The 7,920-nt window shown below is 46.3% G+C and overlaps 1 long non-coding RNA gene across 1 annotated transcript; it reads right to left on the bottom strand.

The window, feature by feature from the left end:
- Positions 1 to 651: 651 nt before the first annotated feature.
- On the bottom strand, positions 652 to 3,872 carry LOC139287921 (uncharacterized). The gene is made up of 3 exons (XR_011597426.1): positions 3,483 to 3,872; positions 2,169 to 2,254; positions 652 to 2,021 (listed from the first exon to the last, which is right to left on the bottom strand). It is a non-coding gene; the product is annotated as an uncharacterized lncRNA (long non-coding RNA).
- Between the last annotated feature and the right edge of the window lie 4,048 nt (positions 3,873 to 7,920).

Raw genomic sequence — 7,920 nt, 5'->3', positions numbered from 1 at the left:
TCGGTGCTGGTCTGTGAGCAGTTTGTTGCATTAGTCACTAAAACGCATGTGAACTGATGAGGGAGCCTAGACCAATGTTTGTATTGTTTAAAGCTTCATTCATTCAGAGTCGGGTGTATCATAGCAGCTGTGCACATACTGTGATTACTGTGTATGATTATTGTTCACGTCATGGGAACGAGAATGTCTTTTAGAAGAGCGGGAAGTAATGGTACTTGTGACTGTGACCATAACAAATGTTAGGAGTTCGTAGATCAGATATGATGAACTGTGTTGACATTCTGTAGATGAATTCCTCAAGTTAAGATTGTCATTCATGTTTTGTTTTAATATTTTAATAATGATTCCAATATACTGTAGATACAGCTTCCATGCACCTCCAGCACACATACACTTTCAGACTGCCTCTTTTTGAAATCTTCAATCAATCGATCAAATTTGATATTTGATATTTATAATTTGATATATCGAAGAAATGTTTTACACAATTAATTTTCACTTGATATTAACCTTTTTTTGTATTTTCACATAGTGTTTTAAAGCAGATCACAACAATGAATGTATTAATATAATTCTATTTGCTTTCAAATTAATGTTGAATAAAGTTTCTTTCAAAGGATTAATTAAAGAAAATAAAAAAAGACAAAGAAGGGCACTTCAACTACATATGTCTCTTTATTCATCTTTCAAATGGGCATAATACAACATAAAATAACATAACTGCTAATCTTGTGTTATAAATCTATTGTTAAATCTAAGCAAAACCAGAAGGTCTATAGTGGTTTGGCCATGACAGTGCAGAAATGGTCATATAGTATAGCCTTAAGTGAAAGTGATTGTGGCTGCAAACAAAATGTCACACATAACTGTTTTTAAAGTCTAATTTACATCTGAACAATAAATATGAATTTCAGTACAAAAAAAATGAAACACTTAGAGTAGAATAAGAAATCATTCTATTCCACACCTAGTAAACTCAATACCAGGAGAGGCAAGTTTACCTTGAGACTGAAATAGAGGGCAAACAGCCAAAACTAAACACAAACATACCTCAAGCCCATGTGATAGAAACTATTTAACAAAAAAAGTTAACCTTCACACAGAATGTCCTTGTCCGTGCTGAAATATTTCAAGGTGTTGTTTATAGCACAGCACCACCCACGCAACAAACAAGCAGTGCTTCCATATTCTGGTTTTTCAATTCATTGGACAGACACATTCTATAAGCTTAATAAATCAATTCTTGATGGCACAAGACAAAACAGATTCACATCCAGCGGACATTACTGTGCATTTTGTCAGTAATACTTGACATTCCCCTGATTTGGGATACAATTGTCATACACTTGGTATGAAGCTCTCACTGAGGTTATCGTTGCAAGTGTTTTGAGTGAAACGTTTCCTCATTTACGTACAATGAAAGGGAGGAGTGCGCAAGAAACACTTAAATAGTTGTCTGGTTACCAGGCTCGTCAGCATGGCAGCTGCTCCTCCAGTTACAAAGCATGGGAATTACGGACGCCTCTTAAAAACCTCTTTGACGGATCAGATTTCTTGGTACTCTGCAAATAATTTGACACTTGAGCCAAATGCACATCTCCTCTATTCACATCCCTGGGAAATACAGCTAACAGTGTAGTAATGAATATATTGTTCAGGGATTATAGAACGCAAAAATGGTCTTAATGTTGACTTGTAAAGAGGTTTGTTTTACATTTAATTTGGCAAAATGAGCTATTGGTTGTAAATCACCACAGTCGAGTACAATGCCATTTGATGTGTTGTGCTCCAACTGTCAGAAACTCAAAAGAAACATCTCTTTCCAGATATGATGAAACGATGGAGGTGAACTGTCCCTTCACATTGTGTCACCACCAGCACAACGTTGAATTGCTGTCTGTATACATTCACTTTTGACTATTTCTGTCCACATGAAGCTTCTATGGGGCAACTCTAACCCTTTGAATTTTTGTCACGGTGACGGCTTGGACTGTTCCATTCGGGAGCTGCCCTTCTAAAAACTAAATGGAGAGAAAACACAGAGAATAAACATCAGAAGGTCATCTCATTCCCTTCAACCCACCCTTTATATCGGTGTATGCATTATCATACATAGCGTTAGCTAGAAGAGCCTCACAAAACTGTTTTACACATTGTGTTTTACATACCTGTTTAACTTCTTCAATGATGGTTCCATTGCTAACCTCTCCATAGGAAGTAATCTTCATCTGTAGATGTGCCAGCGATACCAAGCCTGTAGGGATTCAAAGAAAACATTACATGTGGAAATGAATTAAAAAAAAATAATAAGAAAGAAGACAAATGAGAAATATTTGCTTTTAGGTTAGCCTTTAAGGCTATATGCTGTGAATCATTGATCATCTCTTTTGGCTAGACTTGGGGTCAGTTAATTGTAAACAACATTTAGGATGATTCAGGAGCCCAGAACAATTCATCGAGATTCACTTTTCTATGACCTCGAGAATTCCAGTGTCGTAAAGCCTAAAGTACCTTTTTTATAGCATCTCCTACCTACATAGATATCTGTCTATGTATAACCAGAATTGTGTGCTTTAGTCTTTGGCTATTTAATACACTTGGAGGAAAATTTTCCTCATATATATTTTACAGTGTTGAACCAAACAATATAAATGTTAGCCTGAGAACCAGACGAATCTGCAAGCTCATGCTTTATTTGCTCTGGCAGATGCATCCGGCCCATTCCCGTTCTGGCCCACCTCCTCTTCAGACAGATTTCCATCCAGCCTGTTTCAGGTTGGGCCAATCACAACCGTTTATCATATATGGGGCAGGTTTAAGTGTCGTTGAGGCATTTTTGTAAACAACTAAGGTGGCTGTAGCTGATGTAGAACATTCTGAATCTGCTATCGCGTCAGTATTAAACAAAGCGGACGGTAGTTCACGTTACGTACAAATGATAAATGTTGGCTTCTAAATCGTGTCAGGCCATGTGTTATGTTGAACTAGAAGCCATATGAATTGGATGTTGGAACCTAGCCTAGCAGCCAACTGCTATGTCACACGTTTTGTTGCTCTGATTGGTTGTAGCGTCCAGAGGCATTTTGGTCTGCACCCGTTGATAATGGAAATCGAAAATGAGCTGAGAGGTTCCAAACTAATTTGCATTTACAAATGGGTCTGGCGATGCCAGGCTATATAAATGTATTTGAACTCCCTAAAATGAATGCTTATGGCTATTATACATTTGAATGTTTTGAATCTAATTTCTCACATCAATTGACATTAGTTCCAGTGTAAATTTGTGACCTATCAAAAGGGTAAAGCTACACTTGGGGTCAAAATGTATTGTGTGAAGGTTCTTGGTTTGAGTGACCTTCACCCTTGACTTATTGTTTTCAGCTACGTATAGTTGAAACGTACTATAGAAAACCCCTGCATTACAACTAAAAGAAGGGAATAAAAAGGCAAAAAAAAGAGAAAAAAATCAGGGAGTCACATACCTTGACTTGTTGTTTCTTGTGTAGTTGTGATTATTGGGGGTGTGGCAGATGTGGGAGCCACAGTTGTACTTGGAGCTAGAGTAGCGGTGGCTGTAGTTGTGGTGGTTACAGCCGGAGTTGTGGTGGCTACAGTCGTAGTAGTTATAGTTGGAGTTGTGGTGGCCGCAGATGTTGTGGTTGGAGCTGGAGTTGTGGCGGCTGCAGTTGTGGTAGTTATAGTCGGAGGTGTGGTGGCTGCAGGTATGGTAATTACAGTTGTAGTTGTGGTGGCTGCAGCTGTGATAGTTACAGCTGGAGTTGTGGTAGTTATAGTCTGAGCTGTGGTGGCTGCAGGTGTGGTTGTTACAGTTGTAGTTGTGGTGGCTGCAGGTGTGGTAGTTAGAGTTGGATTTGTAGTGGCAGCAGGTGTTGTAGTTGGAGCTGGAGTTGTGGTGGTTATAGTTGGAGTTGTGGTGGCTGCAGGTGTTGTAGTTGGAGCTGGAGTAGTGGTGGTTATAGTTGAGGTGGTTACAGCTGGAGCGGCGGTGGCTGCAGTTGTGGTAGTTATAGTTGGAGTTGTGGTGGCTGCAGGTGTGGTTGTTACAGTTGTAGTTGTGGTGGCTGCAGGTGTGGTAGTTACAGTTGGAGCTGTGGTGGCTGCAGGTGCTGTAGTTCGAGCTGGAGTTGTGGTGCTTATAGTTGGAGTTGTGGCTGCAGTTGTTGTAGTTAGACCTGGAGTAGTGGTAGCTGTAATTGCTGTGGTTAAAGCTGGAGTTGTGGTGGCTGCAGGTGTTGTAGTTGCAGCTGTAGTGGCTACAGGTGTTGTAATTAGAGTTGTGGTGGTCGCAGGTGTGGTAGTTACAGATGGAGTTGTGGTGGCTGCAGGTGTTGTAGTTGGAGCTGGAGTAGTGGTGGTTATAGTTGAGGTGGTTACAGCTGGAGCGGCGGTGGCTGCAGTTGTGGTAGTTATAGTTGTAGTTGTGGTGGCTGCAGGTGTGGTAGTTACAGTTGGAGCTGTGGTGGCTGCAGGTGTTGTAGTTCGAGCTGGAGTTGTGGTGGTTATAGTTGGAGTTGTGGTGGCTGCTGTTGTTGTAGTTAGACCTGGAGTAGTGGTAGCTGTAATTGCTGTGGTTATAGCCGGAGTGGTGATGGCTACAGGTGTTGTAATTGGAGTTGTGGTGGCCGCAGGTGTGGTAGTTGGAGCTGGAGTAGTGGTGGTTATAGTTGAGGTGGTTACAGCTGGAGCGGCGGTGGCTGCAGTTGTGGTAGTTATAGTTGGAGTTGTGGTGGCTGCAGGTGTGGTTGTTACAGTTGTAGTTGTGGTGGCTGCAGGTGTGGTAGTTACAGTTGGAGCTGTGGTGGCTGCAGGTGTTGTAGTTCGAGCTGGAGTTGTGGTGGTTATAGTTGGAGTTGTGGTGGCTGCAGTTGATGTAGTTAGACCTGGAGTAGTGGTAGCTGTAATTGCTATGGTTATAGCCGGAGTGGTGGTGGCTGCGAGTGTGGTGGTTAAAGCTGGAGTTGTGGTCGCTGCAGGTGTTGTAGTTGCAGCTGTAGTGGCTACAGATGTTGTAATTGGAGTTGTGGTGGCCGCAGGTGTGGTTGTTACAGTTGTAGTTGTGGTGGCTGCAGGTGTTGTAGATGGAGCTGTGGTGGCTGTAGGTGTTGTAGTTGGAGCTGTGGTGGCTGCAGGTGTTGTAGTTCGAGCTGGAGTTGTGGTGGTTATAGTTGGAGTTGTGGTGGCTGCAGTTGATGTAGTTAGACCTGGAGTAGTGGTAGCTGTAATTGCTGTGGTTACAGCCGGAGTGGTGGTGGCTGCAGGTGTTGTAGTTGCAGCTGTAGTGGCTACAGGTGTTGTAATTGGAGTTGTGGTGGCTGCAGGTGTTGTAGTTGGAGCTGTGGTGGCTGCAGGTATTGTGGTTGTAGCTGTGGTGGCTGCAGGTGTTGTAGTTGGAAACGGAGTTGGGGTGGTTACAGGTGAAGTTGTGGTGGCTGCAGGTGTTGTACTTGGAGCTGGAGTTGTGGTGGCTGCAGGTGTTGTAGTTGGAGCTGTGGTGGCTGCAGGTGTTGTAGTTGGAAACGGAATTGGGGTGGTTACAGGTGAAGTTGTGGTGGCTGCAGGTGTTGTACTTGGAGCTGGAGTTGTGGTGGCTGCAGGTGTTGTAGTTGGAGCTGTGGTGGCTGCAGGTGTTGTAGTTGGAGCCGGAGTTGGGGTGGTTGCAAGTGTTGTAGTTGGAAACGGAGTTGGGGTGGTTACAGGTGAAGTAGTGGTGGCTAAAGGTGTTGTACTTGGAGCTGGAGTTGTGGTGGCTGCAGGTGTTGTAGTTGGAGCTGTGGTGGCTGCAAGTGTTGTAGTTGTAGTCGGAGTTGTGGTGGTTGCAGGTGTTGTAGTTGGAGCTGGAGTAGTGGTGACTGTAGTTGTGGTGGTTACAGCTGGAGCGGTGGTGGCTGCAGGTGTTGTAGTTGGATCCGGAGCTGTGGTGACTGCAGGTGTTGTAGTTGGAGCTGGAGTTGGGGTGACTGTAGTTGTGGTGGTTACAGCCGGAGCGGTGGTGGTTACAGGTGAAGTTGTGGGGGCTGCAGGTGTTGTAGTTGGAGCTGTAGTGGCTGCAGGTGTTGTAGTTGGAGCCGGAGTTGGGGTGGTTGCAGGTGTTGTAGTTGGAGCTGGAGTTGTGGTGGCTGCAGGTGTTGTAGTTGGAGCTGTGGTTGCTGCAGGTGTTGTAGTTGGAAACGGAGTTGTGGTGGCTAAAGGTGTTGTACTTGGAGCTGGAGTTGTGGTGGCTTCAGGTGTTGTAGTTGGAGCCCTGGTGGCTGCAGGTGTTGTAGTTGGAGCTGGAGTTGGGGTGGTTGCAGTTGTGGTGGTTACAGGTGAAGTTGTGGTGGCTGCAGGTGTTGTACTTGGAGCTGGAGTTGTGGTGGCTGCAGGTGTTGTAGTTGGAGCCGGAGTTGGGGTGGTTGCAGGTGTTGTAGTTGGAGCTGGAGTAGTGGTGACTGTAGTTGTGGTGGTTACAGCCGGAGCGGTGATGGTTGCAGGTGTTGTAGTTGGAGCTGGAGTTGTGGTGGTTGCAGGTGTTGTAGTTGGAGCTGGAGTAGTGGTGACTGTAGTTGTGGTGGTTACAGCCGGAGCGGTGGTGGTTACAGGTGTTGTAGTTGGAGCTGGAGTTGTGGTGGCTGCAGGTGTTGTAGTTGGAGCTGTGGTGGCTGCAGGTGTTGTAGTTGGAGCCGGGGTTGGGGTGGTTGCAGGTGTTGTAGTTGGAGCTGGAGTAGTGTTGACTGTAGTTGTGGTGGTTACAGCCGGAGCGGTGGTGACTGCAGGTGTTGTAGTTGGAGCTGGAGTTGGGGTGGTTGCAGTTGTGGTGGTTACAGGTGATGTTGTGGGGGCTGCAGGTGTTGTAGTTGGAGCTGTGGGGGCTGCAGGTGTTGTAGTTGGAGCCGGAGTTGGGGTGGTTGCAGGTGTTGTAGTTGGAGCTGGAGTAGTGGTGACTGTAGTTGTGGTGGTTACAGCCGGAGCAGTGGTGGCTGCAGTTGTGGTAGTTATAATCGGAGTTGTGGTGGCTGCAGGTGTGGTGGTTGCAGCCGGAGTTGTGGTGGTTACAGGTGAAGTTGTGGGGGCTGCAGGTGTTGGAGCCGGAGTTGTGGTGGCTGCAGCCGGAGCGGTGGTGGCTGCAGCCGGAGCGGTGGTGGCTGCAGTTGTGGTAGTTATAATCGGAGTTGTGGTGGCTGCAGGTGTGGTGGTTACAGCCGGAGTTGTGGTGGTTACAGGTGAAGTTGTGGGGGCTGCAGGTGTTGGAGCCGGAGTTGTGGTGGCTGCAGGTGTGGTAGTTTTAGCTGTGGTGGCTGCAGGTGTTGTAGTTGGAGTTGGAATTGAGGTGGTTGCAGTCGTGGTGGTTACTGGTGAAGTTGTGGTGGCTGCAGGTGTTGTAGTTGGAGCCGGAGTTGTGGTGACTGCAGGTGTTGTCATTGGAGCCGGAGTTGGGGTGGTTACAGGTGAAATTGTGGTGGCTAAAGGTGTTGTACTTGGAGCTGGAGTTGTGGTGGCTGTAGGTGTTGTAGTTGGAGTTGGGGTGGTTGCAGGTGTTGTAGTTGGAGCTGGAGTAGTGGTGACTGTAGTTGTGGTGGTTACAGCCGGAGCGGTGGTGGCTGCAGTTGTGGTAGTTATAATCGGAGTTGTGGTGGCTGCAGTTGTGGTAGTTATAATCGGAGTTGTGGTGGCTACAGGTGTGGTGGTTACAGCCGGAGTTGTGGTGGTTGCAGTTGTGGTGGTTACAGGTGAAGTTGTGGGGGCTGCAGGTGTTGGAGCCGGAGTTGTGGTGGCTGCAGCCGGAGCGGTGGTGGCTGCAGTTGTGGTGGTTACAGCCGGAGTTGTGGTGGTTACAGGTGAAGTTGTGGGGGCTGCAGGTGTTGGAGCCGGAGTTGTGGTGGCTGCAGGTGTGGTAGTTGTAGCTGTGGTGGCTGCAGGTGT

This window comes from Enoplosus armatus, chromosome 7, assembly GCF_043641665.1.
Source record: "Enoplosus armatus isolate fEnoArm2 chromosome 7, fEnoArm2.hap1, whole genome shotgun sequence".
NCBI lineage: Eukaryota > Metazoa > Chordata > Actinopteri > Centrarchiformes > Enoplosidae > Enoplosus > Enoplosus armatus.
The sequence above is the reverse complement of the archived record's forward strand: the minus strand, read 5'-3'. Positions and strand labels throughout refer to the sequence as shown.